The 22,846-nt window shown below is 43.4% G+C and overlaps 1 protein-coding gene across 3 annotated transcripts in view; it reads right to left on the minus strand.

Annotated features, from left to right (window-relative positions):
- Sox5 (SRY-box transcription factor 5) overlaps positions 1-3,619 on the minus strand; it is a 968,743-nt gene extending 965,124 nt beyond the window's left edge. The window contains exon 1 of one of the 3 annotated variants that reach the window (XM_031383845.1): positions 3,461-3,619. The gene's annotated coding sequence lies outside the window, so the exon portion shown is untranslated. The remainder of the gene's footprint in view (positions 1-3,460) is intronic. The other 2 variants (XM_031383839.1, XM_031383837.1) reach the window with 2 other exon arrangements.
- Positions 3,620-22,846: the final 19,227 nt, after the last annotated feature.

Consider the following 22,846-nt stretch of genomic DNA (forward strand, 5'->3'; position numbering starts at 1 on the left):
AAACTTCCCCAAATGGGAAGTGGAATTATAAGACTGATCATAATTGGATTAAAACCCATAATTCTTTAATTCATTCATCAAATTGAGGCATTTGGAACAGTTTATTTACAGAGTTGTTTAGACAGTTTTGTGTGGTGTTTCTGAAGATAAACCAAAATGCCTCTCTGAAATAAGTTTCAGAGCCCAAATCATTAACATATGAGACTCAAATGTAGACAATTTACAAACGGGTGTTTTAAAACATTCTTTGGAACAAAATTGGACTTTTATTTTATTAACTATCTACAAATCTAAGCTCAGGATATAGTTTATACTTTCTGTGAAACCGACAAGCACTTTCTTTGCCTCTTATATAAATTTACATTTCCTAAACCAAAAACAAACAAACAAACAAAAACAACAACAATAAAAGCCCCCATGTGAGAGCACATTTATTTCAGGCCTAGACAAAGAGTTTCCCTGTTGTCAGAACTCTAAGGCTATGCCATCCTCTAACACTACAATGGAACAGGTACTGGGTGAATCACACAGGCTCTACCAGTCAACCTTATCTCATCAGCCACACTGAACATTAGAATCTCAGCTCTCTGAAATCCAGGGTTTCGGGAAATCTCAAACCAGACTTTTCTCCTTCCATTTCTCCCACTTGTATTTGCTGACTGTACCTTGAAGGCCCCGACTGCTTATCGCTCAGTGGAAGGGTGACGCTTTTAACAGATGACACATTCTTGTATGCATAAGCATTGTGTCGTATTCTTAAGTGTGTTTTATAAGAAAACATTTCTGCAAGAGGTCAAATTCCTTTCTTTGGAAAAGGAAAATTTGTCATTTTAAACTATACCTTACTTCAACAAGAACCTCTGTCCTCACCCCTACAAAAAAGTTGTCATACCTGGCTAAGAAGTTCCATTCACTCCTTTCATGTGAAACCTTCTCTGTAAGCATACAGAGTTTTAGAGTCTGTGCAAAGCATAGACATTTTCTCATTTATAGGACCATACATCAGTCTAAACAGGATGAGTGTCTACATGTACAAGCCTAAGGTAACATGAACTAACTGTTATACTTCAAGAGCCTCCTGGTGATTTACCAACTGAGCTTGGCAGATGGGAGTCCTTTATGTATGTAACACGCATCCAGCCAGGACTGTTTGAACACAACAACAAAACTAATTCAGTGCTTCTGTCTGAAGAACTAAAGCGTTCTCCAAGCACTAGAAACTTATACTGTTTTGTAGAGTAGCTCAAAACTACCCATCCAAACAGGGTCCAGAAAGAAAAAAAAAAATTAAACCGGAGAGCAAAAGAGAGAGTGTCGAGAACATGATAAGCAGGCCACTGGAAAAAAAGGAAGGGAGAAAAAAGAAATTCTCTCCAGGATGCTGCTGTATAATTAACACAAAGAACTAAATAATTATGCATATCCCTTCCCACCCCCACAATTAAATGTTTTTAAACAACCCTGGTGATGAAAGATCCACCTTTTAGGCAAACAAAGCAATCCCTGGCAGTTTGAGGATTTGAGACTGGATTGCGTCAGTTTTTAAGTGATGCCTGCGATTTTTATCTCCTAGAGTTCTGAGGAGGAAAGAGTTGATGGCATAATTTCCAAGAGATTTTTGCAGGGTGCCCAGGAGAACTTTCGATGTAAGTGCTTAATGTTTTAAATCACTCTGGCTGAATTTATCTAGGCTTTGGCCTGGGAGCTATATTTAAATCAGGAAGAATCACCCCCTGGAAGCTGGGCTCCCTGTCTCTGCTTCTTCCCTATCTGCACAAACAGCCATCCTCAGACTGACGGACGGATCCCTTTAAAATGAGACAGATCAAAATTTAGTGTTTCTGTACAGTATGAAATTGTCCTCCTTTTTAAATGCTATAAAAGTCAAACTTGGGGGGGCGAATAAACATTTCCTTATACTTTAAAAAACCATCTGGCCCTTAACCTAATCACTCCTGGCCATCAAGTCCCCTCCCCGCCCCCAACTCTGTTCTTTTTCTGATTGAAAACGTCTCTTGTCTATAAATCTCCCACCAACATTTCTGTGTGTGTGTGTGTGTGTGTGTGTGTGTGTGTGTGTGTGTGTGTGTGTGTATACGCGTGCGCGCGCGCGCACCCTCGCGCTACTAGGAGCCATTATTTATGAACACCAAGAAAACAAATCACTGCTGTCTCTCTGCTTGCCGATTCCCACACTTATTACCCCAAATCCCACAGATTTCCCTCTGTCTTGCCCTTGACTGTAGAGCCCTGCTGAGCAGAAAAGATTCTCTGGGGAAATCTGTCCCCATGCCCGTTTTTAAGAAACTCCTCTTGATGTCTGGATACTGTGAATATCTCAACTGGGTTAGAATAAATTTCCAAACTTTTGTGAGGCAGGAAAGCCAATAGCCACCCAGAGAAAATGTGGCTCCGCAGTAACACACACTTCCTCATTTTGACCTGCTTCAGCTGATTAGGGAAGACTGGAAATGAATTCACATTCCTCACTCTTAGGCACTGAGACCAAACAGTTTATTAATGTATTCACTTTGCAAGATGACTATTAAAATATGAGAACTATGTCCCGCGGATCTGAGGCCGGCCGATTGATAACTCCAAAAACTGCTGCTTTCAAACGCAAGCACACATTTCCTAATCCAACTTGCTTTCAACCCGTGTGACCTCTGTCCCCTACTTCTTGCCTTCTTGCTACCTACCATAGCTATGAAGTGCAAGCGGAGAGGGACACAGCACGTGAGTAGTTTATACTTTGCCCAGAGTGAGGGACAGAGGGAGTGAAGAGAGAGAGAGGGAGAGAGAGAGAGAGAGAGAGAGAGAGAGAGAGAGAGAGAGAGAGAGAGAGAGAGAGAGAGAGAGAAGTTGCAATCAAATGAACGCTTCCGGTCTCTGAAATATCTCAAATCCAGAAGGATGAGACTTATTTCTGAAATTCCGAGAAGGACTGAAGACAGAGAGAGGGAGAGAGAGATTGCAGAAAGCGAAACAAAAAGACAGAAGAGCTGGGGTGAAGGTGACGGGTGGACTGAGAGGACTCTTTCGACTCCAGACAAGAGCGAGGATTTTGTCCGAGTTCGAGGGTCTGCCCCTGGAAATGTACAAGGCTAGCCCGGGGCTGATCCCCGCCTGCACCGCTTGCCTCCAGCAGCTCGCATCACCGCCACCACTTATAAAACAATACCGGCAACAGGACACAGGCTCCTCCAACAGCAGCACAGATAAAGTTGGCCGGGTCCCGTGGATCGCAGCCCCCTCCCTCCCGGAAGGGGGGTGACAGCGCCCCCCGCAGCCTCCCCCGCAGCCGGGCCCAGCCCCCTCCCGGGACTTGAGCAAACTCCCGCGCCCCCTCCCTGGGGCTGCGCGGCTCTCCAGCTGGAGCAGGGCGCCTTGGAGGGCTGCCCGCCGCCGGCACCTCCACAGCGGGACGCGCCACAAAGTTAAAACGCTGCGGTTCACGCACCTTACCGGGTCTGGTTAATCGCTCCTCTGACGCGGGATGCGCAGCAGCGGGCGGGGGCCTCGGAGGACCCTGGAGACGGGATGGGGCGGCTCGCCTTTTGCACTCTGTGGGTGTCTGTGTCGGGGTGTGTTTGTGTGGGGTGTGCGCGCGCGTGTGTATGTGTGCGCGCCTGTCCCTCTCTCTCTCTCTCTTTCTCTCTCCCTCTCTCTTCCACCCCCCACCCCAACCTCTGGCTCCCTCTCTCGCTCTCTCTTGCTCTCTCTCGCTCTCTCTCTCTCTCAAGGACGAAGTAAAATCCCTCAGCTGGTCATGAGGCAGCTTCGGAGACAACACAATGCTGGTGGAAATAAATAACAAAAGGCGAAAAAGACAAGTGGGAACAATGGGGGAGGCGAGGGCAGCGCTCCAGCCGCCGGTGACCGTGGCCGGCGCGCGCCCCGGGGTGCGGCGGAGCGGGGGCGGCGCGGGGCGGGAGCCCGGATGGCTTCAGGTCGCCCCCCCCCAACCCAGGGTCCACCCTGACCTCCTGCCTGTGGCCGCGCGCCGGCATCCGAAGCCAGGGAGCCCCCTCTCACGATCCTCCCGCTCTGCTGCAACCCAACTGGCTTGTAAATAACGCACCGATCGCCTACACCGTGCAGGAATTTTTTTTCCCCCTTTAATCTGCCCTCTGCTTAAAGGAACGATCAGACGAAATGGCAGGAGTGGAAGGAGGAGGGTTAGGAGGGGAGAGCTCGCTTCTATCCCTGCGCGATCATGTCTGGTCAAGTCCCCTTTGTCAACTTCTTCGCCCTGCTCGCCCCCACCCTGTCCCTCCTGCGCCCACCCCTCACGTGCAAACAGGCTTGCACCGTATGGCTCGGGGACGCGTGTGGGGGTCTGCGGGTGTCAGTGGAGCCTTCTAGGTGGTCAGCAGACCCTGGCTGGAGCGCAGCTGGAAGGTTCAGGTTTTAAAGCCACTACTGCCTTTCCCGAATCCGGCTGTACACCCAGGTCCCCGCTGCCCTTTGCTTGCGCTCTGCACCCACCTTGGGGTAGGAGGGGTGGGAGAAAAGTTTAGACGCTCTCATTTATGCCTCAGGGGTGGCTGAACTGCTTTGATTCTGAGTGTATTCAGCCAAGGGGGGAAAAATATCACCCGATGCCCAAGAACCGGTGGGGTTGATATTGAGGGCGAGATGAGGCAAGGCACTGGGTTCCAGAGCTGTGCCACTCCGGAGCGCGAGTTACATCACCACCAGCAGAAACTCGGTGGGTGAATCGCCCCAACAGAAGCTGCGGGCCTGGTGGAAGGTGTTCGCTGACAGCTCCTGCACTGTTGCTCTCTTGGCACTGCTCTTCTTGCTTTCACTGACTTAAAACGGTTGCGCGGTTGGGGGTGGGGGCCTAAAGAGGGGGTCCCCAAGAAATCTCTAGTTAGGCTTGGGCAGCGATCAGGACTCCTGCTGGAACCCAGTGGAGCTGGTGTTCAGGTAGCCAGGACTGGACAGGGGTGATTGCAAAGGGGACCCAATAAAAATAATCCTAGCAACACATGGCTTTCTTTTTTTCTTGATATCCCTTTTTCTTCTTTGGCTTTCGTGGGCTTGTGTGTGATTCCCTTGGGAGGAGCATTCATGACCAGCACCATGTCCCCAGGCACCCCCAGGATTTCCCAGAGTGCACCAAGGCTACCTGGCAATCAATGACCCTGCTGTTCCTTCTTCCTGGGCCTGCAGGAGCAGGGCCTTTGGCTTGGGCATCAGGCTCATGACCGCAGTCAAATCAAAGGCCGGCTCTCTCCCCAGACTCTGTCTACAGGGGAGTTGTTAGGAGGCTAGATGCCTATGACACTCACAGCTCTGAAAACCACGTCTTCCTTTCTGCCCCTTCTAGCCTTGGCGGGTGGGGGAGTTGCTGATACCTGGGATTTTTGCACTTGTCTAGAGTGCAAAGTTTCCAGGGAGGAGACGTTTAGACAATTGATTACTTCGTACCTGCTTTCTAAAAATGGCTAAACACCTTTCTCTTGGTAGAAAAGTGAGAAATGCAAATCTTAATAACTCCGTGGCAGAAATTTCAAAGTGTAAACACAGCCATTATCCACTCCCACAAAAAAAAGCATCCCCTTCAACAAATATTTGATAGCATAGAGCTCAGTAATTAAGGGAACAATCCAATAAACCCGGAGCTTTTGTGGGGGGCTCTGAATTTCCTCTGCTGAGAATTTATACACTGCATGATGATTCGCTGCTAGGGTATAGCTCTGGATAGAACTGTCTCGCTGTGTGTCCTTAAACACCTTTTCTGTTTCATCAGAGAACTGAAATAATAATAATCACAATAATCAAAATATGAAACTCTTGGACTAATGTGCCTTCCCAGCACTGAAAAGAAATTTGTGTTTGAATAAAACACCTTCCATATGTGTCCGTTTTCTCCACAGGCTCTCTGTCCTCTGGTCAGTCATTTGCAGGTGTCATCTACTAGATCAGTGATAATTGCCCTCTAGCTTCAATCGGAAGTGCTACTTTTGATCTGTGGAGTTCTTGGGCTGGAGAGATGGCTTGGCCATTAAGAGTTTGTACTGCGCTTGCAAGCGGGGGACCTGAGTTCGGTTCCCAGCATCCACATCAGACAGCTCGTGCTGTGACTCCTGCTGCAGTAAAATATATCACCTCTGGGCATCTGCACTCACGTGCACAGACATGCACATACAGACAATTTTAAAGAAATCTTAGAAAACAAGTAGCCCCTGCTGTGTGAAGGACATTCTATTCTTCTAACACACAGTTGCCAAAAATTGACTATGACTGGGTCAAGCCTAATTCCTCCAAACAAGTAGCAAAAGGCAAATTAAGACCAATTACAAAATACTGGACCCTCATCAAATCGATGAGGATATAGAGGATATATGTAACCTTTGTAAAGGAAGTGTCACAATGTATTCATTTCCACAGTTGAGCTTTTTGATCATACAACATGAAGAAAGAAGATGGAAGCAGATTCTCCCATCATTGGTGTCTGATGATGCCAACCAAGCAGAGCGGGCCAGGGCTTTAGTTCTGGTTCATCAGTGTTACAGTTTGGAGGCCAAGGAGTCCTACAGACAGAAGGACCCGGACTGGTAGAGAGAGAAGACTGCAAGCTCCGGTCTCTCCCTGTTATTGAAACCACATGCCCTCCAAACTATGCCTTGATTATTATATAGCAACAGCAGAGTTGATTGAAAATTTCCAATGAGATGTTTGCGTTGAGCTTGGGAAAACACCACACACACACACACACACACACACACACACACACACACTGAAAGTGTGGCTATCACATTGAACATCAGTGTTTCCATTTTTCAAGCATGTACTGGGCCCTGGATTCTTAGCCAAGTATTTCTTGAATGTGTTCTTTTCTCTCTTTCACATGACAGCCTTGCAAGAAGTGTGACACCCCTGCTCTGCAGAGGAGGGAAGGGAGCTTGGCCAGGGTGGGGACATGTCCAGGGTCCTGCTGTGTGGTACCGACTGCATTAGATGGGCACCAGCCTTGGCCAGCTCCAAGTCAGCCCATTTAGTTTCACCTTGATTCCTCCTGGGCCATGGCATGGAAAGTATTAGCTTATCGCACATGGACACTTAACATGACAGACTAAGGTTAGACATATAGCTCATTGGTAGACCACCCGTCTACCATGCACACAACTCCGGCCTCCATTCCCAGCACTGCAACAACAAAGTAAAATACAAAACTTATGGTATATAAATTCCATACATGAGTTATGTTGATAATCTCATTCACTTTGGACTGTGGATAACTGTATGATTCCCAAGAAATTACACGTGCACCATAAGTGGGAGGAAATAATTTTTTCAGGGTTTTAAACAGTAAATATGAAATTAGATTATTTTGTAGACTAGGCAATTCTATATAATATGTACACATATTTACCCACGTAATTAATATATATTTTATAATATTCATGTATAATTTAAAAAGTTAGGCTTTTAAATTCATGGACTTGCACAGATACTGCTCTTTACATATGAAAACTCATGGAGTCAGTCAGATGTGGTCAAGCATACCTGTCACCCTCATAATTGAGAGACTGAGATAGGAAGTTCACAAGTTCAAAACCATCTTGGGCTATGTTACAAGTTCCAAGACATCAGTAGTCCATAACAACACTCTGTCTCTGAAAGAATAAATAAATAAATAAATAAATAAATAAATAAATAAATAAGTGAATCCTTACAGTAAGCCCATGAGTTACATAATTTTATTCTATCATTTCACCAACACAATAGCAAACAAGAATTATGCAAATACCAGAAGGTTGGGCAAAAAGGATTAGAGTATGGGTTCAAACCAAACAATGAGTGACTTTGTCATACTGTCTTTCAGTGTGCACATAGGAATATATATATATGTATATACACATATACATATATATATACACATACATATATTTATGCAGACAGTAGCCATATTTATACAGTATATATACACATATATTTATGCAGACAATATACCTACATGTATTCATGAACAGATGTAAATTGCACATAGCTAAAAATCATACCAATGGCAATTGGAAATATTTATGGATGGCTGAGAAACCCCCTATGCTTAAGACAGATTGTTAAGACAGTTCAGGCCACCTGAACTCCTTGAGTATATCTGGAGATATTGGGGAAGTGCTATAAAAATTAGTTACAGATATGCAGTATTAGTTACTGCCTTGTGTGCTCGAGGTCCATTGGAGGATCTGTACAGTTATATGTGTTAAAAACGGCAGAGAAAAGATACTTGGGAATCTAGCAATGAAAAGCCCCCATTCTTTTCTGTTACTACAACAGAATATCAGACTTGGGGTAGTTTATAAAGAGGTTATTTACCCCCCTGTTAAGGAATTGTAAGCCCAAAATAGCTGGCTGTTTCTTCTATCAGGAAGGCCTCACATCATCAAAATGGGGAGTGGGTAAACCAGAGACACTGAGTGGGGGAGACAACCCACCTCACCCCAGTCCTTGACAGAGCTCTAGGACTCTGCCCACCAGGGCCACACCCCATGCCGAGGTACCTTCCATCCCCTTTGTCCACCCCAGGAGGTTGACCAAACTCTGCCTTGGGAAGTTCAGCATCAGCTCAGCTCTGGGGGAGACAGCCCTCCAGCCCACAGCAAAGCACAACAAAATCTGAGAGGAAGTTATCAATGGTGAAGCTGAAGAGCAAGCGCATAGCACAGCCCCTTCACAGTGACGGGTTCTGTTTCGATGTTTTAATTTAGGGTAGGGTTCCAATCTCCTCCCAGTAGCAGGAGCATAGTATTAAATGTTGATCTAACTTCAGCAATTATGGACTCAAAACCCTGACCTCCCTTCAGAGGAACCTGAAAACATTTGACAAGAATTTGAGATAGAGGGAGGATTTGTTTCCCCAGAGGCTATTTTTATCTCTCTCCAGAAACAAGGAACACGCCAATTTTGGGGCCATAAACTCCAAAATCAACCCACTTTATAAAAGTGAAGTTTTTCTTCTTCTCTCTTCTCCCTAACTATGACATCTGGTGTCATCTAAGGAAGGAGTGGCAACTACCGACAGCTTCCAGGATGCTTCACGAGCTGATCTCCCAGCATGCCCCCAAATCGCCCAGCATGCTTTAGAACCTCCCAGCATGCCTTGTCTTGACATCTGCCATCCTGAGTATTAACTATTCCTGACTCAATGAGCCCCTTAAGGAAAATTGAAAAATGTTGCCTGTTTTCTCACCAGTTGGGAGGCTGAGACAAGAGGATTGCTGTGAATTCAAGGCCAGTTTGGATTACTTCAGGCTGATTTGAGTTGCAGTGTAAGATCCGGCACCCACACATATGCCCTGCCCAAGGTGAGATAGCTAAGCAGGTAAAAACATGTTATAAGCATGAGTTCGGTGAAAAAGAAGAACCATCTCTCAAATGCTGCCCTGTCCAGATACTCACCATAAACACACATCAAGCACACAACTGTAATAATAAAATCCCAGTAACAGTGATTGTGGTCGTGCATGCTGGGTATTCTACAACTCAGACGACTAAAGGAAGGTGGTTGCCATTCAAGACCAGCCTATATTCTGAGTTTTGGGTTACCCTGGGCTACAGAGTGAATGCCTTAAAGTAAATAAAAACAAATCTACAAGCTATGCCTAAGAGATGCCACACACTAAGCTCTTATTGAAAACACACACACACACACACACACACAAAACTTTTGAAAGCCCATTACAGATACATATGTTTTCATTTAAAAACTACTATGAAATTGAGTGTTCTTTCATTTAAATGTTCCCCTGTGGTTCCACAAATTAAAGATCGGTAGTGCGGCATTAACAACCAAGAGCAGGACCAAATTGAACTGCTTAAAAAAAGTTGGCTGAGCCGCCAACCATGGTTTCTATAGTTGAAGCTGACCAAAAAGGGAAGTCGCTTAAACATTTTTTTAAAAAAAAAAAAAAAATCTAATTTTTAAAAATGTATCCACTTGGGTACATATTTTAGAAAGACCTTTTTTATATCAGACCCAGTTTTAAAAATGAAATAATGTAGAAAGCACAGATACCTTGCAAATGCCAAACCACAACCACACTGCTCTCATTAGCAAAAGGGATTTATTACACTCACTGTTGATTTTTTCCTTCCTGGGACAAGAACCAGAGGGAATAACAAAATTAGTTCTAGTCAAATGCAACAGTGTGCCCTCACCACATCCCCACCTCTTGTCCCTTAACCTACGGGGCTGCTTCTATTATTCATTCATTCATTCAGTTTGACTTTTCACATTTCGTTTTGAATAAGGAGAGTACAATGTAGCAGTGTGGGAGAGGTGGGCCTTAGATGTGAGAGTTGTTCTTGAGGGGGGGAATGGGGAGGAGTGTCCTGAGTTGCCATCTTCTGGGCCTGCTGTGGCCATTACAGCATGAATTCATGAATTCACAGCAGCTCTGGTTACCTGCCAAGCTGAAGCCCAGGTGAGGTAGCGGGTCCTGAGGATCCAGCCCTACAGAGGAGAGAAGTGTAGTGGAGGTTCCTACGGAGGGAGATGTAGTCCTTTCTTAAGCATATGGCCCTGTGAGATTCTACTGTGGATGCTCCACACCCATTAGGGAAAAGATTAAAGACATGAAGTTGGCAGGGTAATCATGGGAAGTTGGGAGGAGGAAATGAAGGGTCTATATGGTCAGATTTGACTGGATACAGGAATCGACTTTTCAGGAATAAAGAAAAAATATTTAATTGTCTTTCTTAATATATGAATTGCCCCCCACTAAGTTCAGTTCTCTTAATATATTCTATGTTCTCTACTGTTACAGCATTTCTTCCTATAAATAAGTGTGTTGATTTTAGTTATGAGCAAAGATGAAACAATTGGTGTTTTGTAACTTTACAGGCACATGCACATAATTCCAGCACTAACAAGCCTGATGCAAGACACTCGGGACCTAGAAGACAGTCTCAGGATCACACAAGATGGAGATCAGCCTAATGGCTGAGGCTATTGCTCAATGATACAACATCTGCCTGGCATGCCTGGGGCTCCCAGGTTCAAGCCCCAATATTGTCCCGTAACGGAGCTGTCAATCAAGATATACATGTGTGTGTGTATGTATGCTGTCAATCAAAGTCATAATGTATGTATGTGGATATGTACATATGTAGACGTGGAGATATGTAGAGGGGGATCTCAGAGGGAAACTTGCAGGAATTAGTTCTCTTCTTCTGCTGTGTGCGTCCTGGGAGTCAACTTCAGGTCATTAGGAATGGCAAGAAGCACCCTTACCCTCTGAACCACCTTGGTGGCCCAAGATCACATATTTGAAGTTCAAGTCCCACTAGTGCTTAAGTGTTTGAATATGTTAACTGATGACGACTCTTGGTTCTTCTATTTCCTTCAGACATTACCAATTGCAACATACATGACACACATGTCATATCGTGAAATATGTCAGGCAAATTAAAGTTAGAAATACATGTAACAAGAAAGAAGTTAGTTTTTAAAAAGTCACTAAAAATGTCCTTGCTTTAATATCAGCAAATTGTTTGAAGAGACCAACACACTTCTCCATCTTAAGATATCTGGAGCCTCCGGCGCCATCTTCTTGGAATTCTGATTGAATTAATATCTTTGCAGATCTGGGGATTGGACGCAGGGCCTCATGCATGCCACGTAAGTACACTAGCACTGAGCTACACTATCATGTATTTATTTATTATTTACTCAGCCACCTGAGTGCTGGGGTTACAGGAATACACTGTCATGTTTGGCTTACATTTAAAATTTAATCAATAGGTTAAATGTTTTTAAAACACCTTACCTTCGTGTACTTTACGCCAAGCTCTCTGCCTAGTGAAGATGACTCTTTCTAGAGACATTTCCTCTGGGATAGTGTCATCAGTCTGGTCACTCTTGTACTGTTGTGCAACCGTTGCCTCAGAATTGAGACAACTCCTCCTGGAGAGATGGGGGAGGGAGGTGTGCTCATGAGACTCAACCGCCAAGCTTACAAGGCTCAGAAGTTCAGAAAGTTACAAGATTCACTAGTTCCCACCCTGAGGTTATATAAGCAGCAAGAAGGGCACCTCAGAGAGAGACTCTACCGTGGATTTTGACTTGCATGCAGTTTGAACAGTGAGCTCCACAGGTGCAGCTTTCATGCTGGGAAGGCTTTCCTTGACACAGCTGCCCGTCAGTCACACATGCCCCGTGGGCAGCGCCAGTAGCACACCAGTTCATGAAGACAGGCTTGGGTGCCATCACTGCTTTGGCACTTCCAGTGCCCTGTCTGGGGTGATTAAACACGTTCTTGGGTCTCACACAGAATCTGCTTATGAGATTCATTCAGGAGTCATTCCCCTTATCTCGCGCATCTCTCTGACCACACAATACAGCCGATCCTTTTTTAAGCTAATTTAACTGTTAACGCCTAAGTGCTGGGCACTTATGGATACAGTTGGGATCACCGATGGCCTTCTCACTTTCCTCTAGCAAGGATTGTGACATATGAACCCCTATAAAAGATGTACTCCACAGAAACAATGAGATGGCTTGTCCAAAGCAGGATAGGGATCAGAGGATAGACTCCAGTACAGCACTGCTAAAAGGGGGAAATTCGCTTTCAGATAGGTTTCTGATAATATTCATAGTTAAAAGATCTAGGGGTGTTGTGGTAGCTTCCAAAAAGATGAGAAATCTTCCAGTTAGCATCAGAAAGGGTCAATTTCCCTGATTTGGCCCTCCATGGATAAAATACAAGGGGACAGGTCATTTCAAAGAGGGCTTGTGGGCTGGGAAACCAAAGGTTAACACATTCCACGGACGACATAGTAAGTCAATAGTGGGGTACTAGGAGCAGAAGGGTGAGAGAGGGTGGGTAAAAATGACTAAATAACCACTCAGTTTTTCTCAGATGAAGTTAATGGCCACCTGTTCTATTCTATATAGAATAAAGTAGATAGACTGGACATAATATTGTGTATAAGAGGATAAATTATGAGTGACCTGCCAACCATATTTTGGCTGTGAGAGAATCATGGTGTGACTGATGTCATCCAAAATAAAGATGATTCCTGGACCATAGGCCTGTCCCACGCTGAGAGTAGAAGGCCTGGCTGTAGTAGCCTAAGAAGTGGTCCGGAGCCCACACAGTTCCAACTCCATAACTGAGGAAGCGCCTTCAGGTAGAATGAACCAGATAGCAGCTCTCTACCAATGAGGCTATCCCATGACTGCCACACCCATGCCTGGGGGACAGAGAAACTACACAGACTCACGTAGTAACAGGTGGCAGGAAAATGATGAGTCTTGATGGAGGTGAGGCTCGTGAGTTTTATCGTGTCCTGTGGGCAAGCTCCTGGAGGGCCAGCATAGCAGCCACCTAAGAAATGCGACCCTGATGCTTCTTCAGACAAGGCCTGGAACTCAAGCCACAAGGAGGAAAACACGTGGAACCTCAGCTGCTTGCCGGGGGTCATTCTAGGTGCCAGAGATGCAGTGATTAGTAAAACATCCTGTTCTCACCAGAAGTCACAAATCCTACGGGAGCAAGATAGGAGCTAAGGAAGGAAGAAGCCAGACCCTAGAAATCATGAAGCAGCCGATGTTTAAAGATGAAGGAGTGTAGTCAGAAAAGACCTTCCACAGATGGTGAGGGGTTTTGTACTAGTTCAGAGTCAGTTCCATGTTTTCTGGACCCTACATCTAGAAAATTCTATGTGTGAAAAAAGCAAGATTTGGCTGTTTCTCTTTGGAATGAAAATTCTAGATACATCTCAACAGGACTCATGGGCTGTGGTATAAAATGATTCCTCAGGGGCAGCCATATGACTCACTGGGGAGAGGAGTTTTCGTGCAGGCTTCACAGCCTGAGCTTGATTCTTGGACCCTTGGGTTACAGGAGAGAACCAAGTCCCTAGAGGTTTCCCATGATCTCTACATGCATGCACACAAATGAGCACACCTGCACATGAATGTACACATGCATAGAGTTAACTTCTTAAAATGCTTGAGAGTAGTCTATCCCTGGGGCCACTGCTTCAACAACCCACAACACTGTAAGAGCATGCAGATCCCATTGTAGCCGATTCTATTTTAAGCTCCTTATTTGTCTTGTCTTGCTCATTTATTATCGTAAGATCACATGGAACAATAGCTACAAAAGCGTCTTCTAATCTTTAAAGATGATTGCATTCAACACCATCAACTTACAAACACAACGACCTTGTCAGAGTAAAGGTAGTAAAACCTCACTGAAATAATGAAGTTCTAGAATTTGATTCTTGGGCAGTTTGCTTATTTACTTATATATTCATTCATTTGTTTTTTAGACAAAGTCTCAAGTAGACAATAACAGCTTTGACCTTGATTTGTAGCCTAAGATGACCTTGAACTTCTGATCCCCCCTGCTTCCATGGGGTCACAGGTATGTGTTACTATGTCCAGTGCTGGGTTTAGAGGCCAGGGCTCTGTGTGTGTGTGTGTGTGTGTGTGTGTGTGTGTGTGTGTGTGTATGTATGTGTACGTCCGCGCACACACACACACCCTACCCAGGGAGCTATAGCTGCAGCCTCTGCCTGAACAACGGCCTTCAGTGAGACTGTAAGAGACTGGGCTAGAGCAAGAGACTGGAGCCCTGGAGGGGCTGGGTCAGACAAGCACCTGCTGTCACTTGGCGGATTGCACAAACAGCAAAGCAGCATTAAACCACAGAGACTTTCCCATGTGTGTAAAATGCATCATGCATTTAACAGAAGGGAAACACCACTGTTACAAAGTGAAATTGACTCAAAGAATCAAATGCAAGGAAAACATAAGAAATGAAGACATAAAGACAAGATCTGTTCTCTCCCCCACATACAAATGTATAAAACCAACTGATGGGAAGTCTCCACACAGATTTTTTTAAGATGCCGAGCCCTTATAAGTTGAATTTCCTTCAGTGGACCAGGATTTGCGTCGGAGTTCATCATCATTCTGTGCCACTGGTTGCAGAGGAGAAAGCTCCCCTAAGGCACTGTCAGAACTACTAGCCTTGGCCTTGCTGCAAATGGAATTTTAGAAATCGGCCTATGGTCATACAGCTCCAAATCATGCAAGAGCTTTTGAAAACCGTTCACCCATCTTCCTTCTAAGCACCAAGACCTCAGTGGGGCCCTGGACACTGAGAGGGGATTAATGCCTGTGAACAGAACACTTAAGTAAACAACGTGAGGTCTTTTAAGATACAGTGTTTCTGTTGTAAGTGACAGCTGAAAGCTTTGTAGTGTGTGTGTGTGTGTGTGTGTGTGTGTGTGTGTGTGTGCGCGCGCGCGCGTGTGTGCATCTATACATTTCCATACTTTGTAAAAAAAAGAAAGTTTTCTTTCTCCGGGGACCACTTTCATGTCTGACTGATCCCTGCCATTGTCTATGCTGCCTTCTGCTTCTGGCAAAGTGGGAGGAGAGACAAGACTTCAGAGGAACTAATTTAATGATCTCTGGCCCCACACACATGGTAAAGGCACCTGGTCTGGCAGAGCCACAGGGAGGCCAAGGCCACAGCTCCAAGACCTTAGCCACTGGCTCAGGGCAAAGAACAGAGAAGTTGAACACTAAGAGTCTGGAAGTAAGAAGTAAATTTTTAGACAGTATCTCTAACTTTATTTTCTTGAGAGTGGCATGGTCCATAAAAGTGCTGGCAAGAAATGGACATTTGCAGTTAAAGAGGTGGATCAGTAGTTAAGAGCGCTCACTGCTCCTGAATAATACTGAAGTTCCCAGCGCCATATCAGGCAGCTCACAAATGACGGCTAACTCTAGCTCCAAGGGATCTGACACCCCCTTTTGGCCTCAACGGTCACACAATCCCACCAGCACCACTGCACACATAAAATACACCTCTAAAAACTCAAAGCTGAGAACCGGGTGTGTATGTTATGTTTATTCTGCTAATCTTCATGACTATGTTTACATCATCAACAAGGAATCTGGAGTGCAGACAGGGAGGGCCAGAATCTGTCTCAAGATTACATGCCTAGTACCTTCTTCTTAGAAATGCTGAGGAGTGCAAAAATAGGACAATCAAAACATCCAAGTACTGGAGAGATGTTTGCTTAGTTAAGAGAGCCTCCTGACCTGGCAGACCTCATCTCCCGACACTCACACTGGCAGCACGCAGCCATCTGTATCTTCAGTTCCAGGGGATCCAACGCCCCCTTCTGCCCTCCACAGGTACTGCACCCACGTGTGCCTACAACCATACAACTTAAAATAAGATAAATCTTTCCAGGCCAGCCTGGTCTACAGAGTGAGTTCCAGGACAGCCAGGACTACACAGAGAAACCCTGTCTCAAAAAACAAAAACAAACAAATAAACAAACAAACAAATAAATAAAAAGAAGAATCTTTACAAAAATTGAGTGAAATGTAAAGAAAAGTTTATACTGTTATACATTTGTAAAGCTTTTTAGATTTGTAATTACAATCAGGAAGGAATCCATAGTATAAAATACAATTCCAAGTGGATTTCTGGCTTCAATTGATGCTGAGAAAGCTAAAAAGTAATCACCAGTCCTTAAAATAAGAAAGAGCTTTAAATTGTTTTTCAAAGAAAAACTAAGCTCAAAAACAGTAAAAGAAATACTAAGCTTTAAAAAAAAATTAAAAGAAAAACTAAGTTAAAACATGGTGTCATGAGTTTTCTGAACGTAATGAAGAGAAGCCATCTGTAGGTAAACCATCACGCCAAACTCTGCACAGGTGGAGCATTCAGAGTCACGGCCAGTGAGCGCCTCCCTGAGCTGGGGACACAGGAGCTACACGTTTATAGAAAGTCGTCATTACTGGAGGCCATGTGGGAACTAGCAGGGGAGTGATTAATTCCCCCTCACCTTGTGTCTTAGTCAGGGTTTCCATTTCTGTGAACAGACACATGACTGAGGCAAGTCTTTTAAAGGACATCATTTAATTGGGGCTGGTTTACAAGTTCTGAAGTTCAGTCCATCATCATCATGGCGGGAAGCATGACAGAATTCAGGCAGACATGGTGCTGGAGAAGCTAAGAGTTTTAGATCTTGATCCAATTACAAACAGGAGAAGACTGGCTCTCATGTGGTTCAGAAGAGGGTCTCCAAGCCCATTCCTACAGTGACACACCTCCTCTAACAAGGCCACACCTCCTAATAGTGCCACTCCCTGGGTCAAGTGTATCCAAACCACGACACCTTGTACCCTTAACATGGAGGAGCCCCACCAGGCTCTCACTGTGCACCCTCATTGCCCTGGTTCCAACAGAAGAGAACTATAACTAACCATAGTAAAATAATGCACCCAGGGCCTCCTCTGAGATGGGGAAACTCTGCACCAGGGCCTCGTGCCCTCTGGGAGAATGACACCCTCCCTCTCCAGTGCCCACCAGCCTTCTTACTTTCTGTTCCCTTGGTTGGTTAATCACACTCAGCAGCCCTGGGCACACAGGTCTCCAGAGAAAGGAGCAGGGGAGAAGGGGAAAGGGAGGAGAAATTATAACAGAGAAAAGAAATTTGTCACTATCTCTGTCCCTGAATTTAGGGCTCATTTTGTAAGATTATATGGGATTTTCTCTGTGTCCACACATCTTACATGGCCATAGTAGGACATCACTCAGGAACTGCAGATCACAGCAAAAGAACTAAAATCACAGGCTCTTTGAAGAGCACCCAGGGAGGTCCAATTCTGGAAAGGAAATAAAATCAAGAACAATAAGTGATTTGAAGATTCTGGCAGCATTGCTACAAGCAAACACAAACCCAAATATAGATTCAACCAGACTCGACTTCAGTGCACATGAGTAGTAACTTCCATGATTGCCCTTGAGGGGTGTTGGTTGGACTTCCTTCTCTACCTACCTAAAGCTCCTTAGAGTGGTATGGAGAACTTTATGACCAGACTCCATCACCAGACGTGTGCCCAAGTCTCACTGCTTGGAGATAAACAGGTATAGTGTGGCTCAGATGATGTAACTTTTGTCTTGGTCATGTGTGTATTATGTGTGTGTGTGTGCATGTGAATGTATGTGCATGTATTCACACATGTGTGTATGTGTTGTGTGTGCATGTATATGCATGTATAGGTGTATATGTGTATATGTTTGTGCACATGTGTGCATGAGTACGCATATGTTGTATGCAAGTGTGTGCATGTGTTGTATGGACATATGTGTGCACACATGTGTGTGTATGTACACACACACACACACACACACAAACACATACACACACTGTCTGTCTCTCTGAGTATTCTTCTGACCCAAATTTTGCTGATGCCCAAGATTATACTTCTGTCAATGAGTCCTCTGGTACATTTCACCTTACAATACTCTAACTCAACAACTGTTTCTTGGTTTTTTTTTGTTGTTGTTGTTGTTTTTTTGTTTGTTTGTTTGTTTTTGGCCTTATTGCACTCTGGCTCATTCTCATAAACTAAGATAAGGATATTTAGAACATATTTCCTATGAGAAACTCAATGTTAGATATCAAGACTCAAGAGTAAAGGGATGTAAAAAGATATACTATGCTAAACCAAGTTACAAGAAGCTAGAATGACCACATTTATTGAAAACAAGTTTAACCCCAGAAAAAAAGCAAGATTATTGGTGATGTAAAATGATGAAAGGAGCAATTCTCCAAGAGGACAGAAATCTTAAAGACATAAACATCTACCATGTTTGGTAGATGTTTTATACATCTACCAAAATGTATAAAACAAAACCTGATAGAAGAGGAAAAAGACAAATTCAAACATGATTCTAAAGCTATTTGCTGTTTCATCTAAATTATCTAATTTATGGATTACCACTTTTCATATTATTCCTTGATCACAGGAATAAAATTTAAGATGATATTTGGAGCTTCTCCATCCCTGTGTCAATAACTGAGAGTTTCATAGTCAGAAAATAAGCAAGTGTCCAGACAACTCCAGTGGTGATCTCAGTAAACTTGAGCTAATTGTCATTATGAAATCATTCATTCAAAGGCAGCAAATCCTTCAGCTTAAGCCTCTATGTAGCATGCATGTAGACTTCGGCTTAAGCCTCTATGTAACATGCATGTAGACTTCGGCTTAAGCCTCTATGTAACATGCACCTAGACTGACCACCCCATTTCAAACCCCAGACACTCAACAGGTGGAAAAGGCTAAGAACTATACAAAGCATTTCTCAGACAAAATAATAAAGTTACATGAATATTATTGCTCAATAGCATATTTATAAATACAAATAAAAATGAAAAACACACTCCAAGCCACACACCGATCAAAGAGGATTTAAGAGAAGGTAAAAAGACTCCTACTTGCTGGGAGGGATATCACGGCTTACTGTAACCTAGTCGGATGAGGGATATCACGGCTTACTGTAACGTAGTCGGATGAGGGATATCACGGCTTACTGTAACCTAGTCGGATGAGGGATATCACGGCTTACTGTAACCTAGTCGGATGAGGGATATCATGGCTTACTGTAACCTAGTCGGATGAGGGATATCACGGCTTACTGTAACCTAGTCAGATGAGGGATATCACAGCTTACTGTAACCTAGTCTTACATCCTGACCAACTGAGCCAGCCAGGAAGCTAACCCACTAAAATTTATACTACATAGAAGAAGTGCTTAGAGGGAAATTTGAAAATTCAAAAACCAATCATTTAGTTAACATAGAAAAGTAGAGAGCGTGGGTAAAAAAACGACATGAAGTAAATAAGGGAAATAATTTTTTATCAGAAATTAATGAAATTAAGTAGTGACTCAAATGAGAAAGTGAACAAAAGCTACCTCTTTATTATTGATCTACTCTCTGGCCTAGCTTTCCAAGAACAATAAGAAAAGACATAAATTATTAATTCCAGAAATGAAACATGAAAAAACACTACTAATCTTGTGAAACAGAAAAGACAGATAAATAACATGAGCAATTATAATCCATAAATTAGATAGGGTAGGTGAAACAGATAAAGTCTACAGAAAACTCACAAGCCAAAATGCATATAAGAAGACACAATCAACTTCCATAGACTTATGCCTAGGAAAGAGATTGGATCAATAATCAGTAACCTTCCAAAAGAATGCACCAAGCATGGATGGCTTCATCAATGAATCCTGCAAGCATTCAAGGACGTAATCCTACCATCTTCCCCACAATCTTTCCAGAAAATAGAATCATGGGATGACTCAGTGGTAAGAACAGCTGCTGCTCTTACAGAGGACCTGAGCTCAGTTTCCAGAACCCATGTTAAGAAGTTTACAACCTCCTGTAGCTCCAGTTCCAGGCTCTGGCTTCATTCTCCAAATGCATGAGCATATGCACACACACACACACACACACACACACACACACACACACACACAAATAATTAATTAACAATAAAACAAGGAAGCTGAAGTAGAATGACCACTCCCCCATCCATCCCATGTTTCTAACATTACTGTCCTACTAAAAGGAAGGAAAACATTACAAGAAGGCCAGTGCCCCCTGTGTACAGAGACAAGTGTTCTCAACAACTTGACTTCCTGGTGAGGCAGAGGACAAGATGTCTCCATGAGTGCAGTCAAGGAAGATACTCAGCAGAAGAAGGAATAGACTCTAGTCCAATGAGGAATGCATCAGAAACTCACAAAGTATAGAAGAGACACCTGGTAGGTAAACAGAAAAGGAATGAGCCTGCCTCTCACAACTCAGCCATGTGCCTGTCTAGGTAGAGAACTCCCATCCAGAAGTCTCTCTTCTCTCAGAGTTATACCAGGGATTCAACCATCAAGAGCAGACAGCTCATTAGGAAAACTCCTAAATAAAACAGGATGAGAAATCAAAACCCACAAATGTGCTAATCACAACACAAAAAGACAAGAAGCATGAAAGGGTAAAACAACAAAATTTCTCCAAAGATCATACCACCATACCAGAAGAAGAATTCAAATGTTTACTTGTAAAATTAGTCAATGATTTTAAAGAGAACACAAGCAAGCAAATAAATGAAGTAATTAGAGCAATCCAGGTAAGAAAGTTGACAAAGTTGAAGAGCAATTCAGCAATATGAGTGAAAAGATCAGCAAAATGTGAAAAAATTCATTGATGATATTGTTTCAGGGAAAGCAAATGTTGAAAATTAAAAACTAGGGGGTTGGAGAGATGGCTCAGTTGTTAAGAGCACTGACTGCGCTTCCGAAGGTCGTGAGTTCAAATCCCAACAACCACATGATGGCTCACAACCATCCATAATGAGATCTGATGCCCTCTTGTAGAGTGTCTGAAGACAGCTACAGTGTACTTACATATAATAAATAAATGAATCTTAAAAAAATAAAATAAAATAAAAAAATAAAAAAAAATAAAAACTAATAAATCACATAAAAAGTAGTCTGAAATATGAGCAACAGACTCCACCAGGAAGAAGAAAGACAATAAGTGAGACATAGGGAAAGATTAAGGAAATGCTATATTAAAACATAAATAGAGAAAGTATCTAAATACATGAGCTTCGTCAAAACTTATAAGACCTCTGTGATCAAAGAGAACCTAAAAATCTAAGGGTAGAGAAAGGAAATGAGGTAAAAACAAAAACATCAAAACAAGCAAACAAACAAGGCATAGGGCATGTGGAACTCATCCAATGAAATGACAGCAGGATGTTTTCTACGTCCAAGAAATGTGCAACTAGGCAACAGGAACACTTATGACCCTAAATAGACATGACCAAAGATGAACTCTTTCATGCTACAATACAGCCAAAATACCCAAAGGATGGAATATACAAACATATTTATAATCAAACAATTAAAGCCATGAGAAGAAAATGCTAACTCACTTAGGAAAGCATTGAGCATGCTTCAAAGCCTGATATCAGTCACTGCCAATCATGATGGCTAGATACAAGCCAGATGTGCACACCTTCAGTCCCAGAGATGTGGGCGCAGAGGCAGGTGGATATCCACGAGTCAAACCCTGATATCAGTCATTGCCAATCATGATGACTATATACAAGCCAGATGTGCACACCTTCAGTCCCAGCGATTTGGGGACAGAGGCAGGTAGATATCCACGAGTTTGAGCCTGGCTTGGACTACATAGTGAGTTCTAGGCCTGCAAGAGCTACATAGTGAGATCAACCTTTAAAGAAAGAAGGAAGGAAGGAAAGAAGGAAGGAAGAAGGAGGAAGGGAATGAGGGAGGGAGGGAAAGAAAAAGGAAAGGAGAGGAGAGGGAGGGAGGGAGGGAGGGAGGGAGGGAGGGAGGGAGGGTACAGTAGCCAGTTGTTATGTTTTAAAACTAACAAAGAAACACGTTTCAAGATAAACATAAACTCAAGCGATACTTGACTGCTAAATGAATGTTGCAGAAGGCATCTCAGAATCCTAAGCACAGAGAAAAGGACCGTTCCAATAAAGAGTGCACCAGACAGAATAAATTTTATGAGAGGACTAGATGAAGGCAGGAAAGAAGGAGAGCTAGGAAGGAATCTACCATGCCTGTCAAAGTAACCAAGAAGTCCCTAATATGGCAACAAGAGAAAGAAAAGAGCAAACAAGAAGTTAGAACAATTGTAAATAAATATGCACTGGACATTGGGGCTCCTAATTTCATAAAATAAACACCAAGCCAACAACCTAAGTTTGATTCCCAGAATCCAGAGAACTGACTTCCACAGTTTGTTCTCTGATCTTCACATGTATGCAGACAGACAGACAGACAGACAGACAGACAGACACATACACACAATAGATAGATAGATAGATAGATAGATAGATAGATAGATAGATAGATAGATAGATAGATAGATACATACATACATACATACATACATACATACATACATACATAGATACATAGATAGATATATAGATGGATAGATAGATAGATAGATAGATAGATAG

The sequence above is a fragment of the Mastomys coucha genome, unplaced genomic scaffold (assembly GCF_008632895.1).
Source record: "Mastomys coucha isolate ucsf_1 unplaced genomic scaffold, UCSF_Mcou_1 pScaffold20, whole genome shotgun sequence".
NCBI classification, from domain to species: Eukaryota; Metazoa; Chordata; class Mammalia; order Rodentia; family Muridae; genus Mastomys; species Mastomys coucha.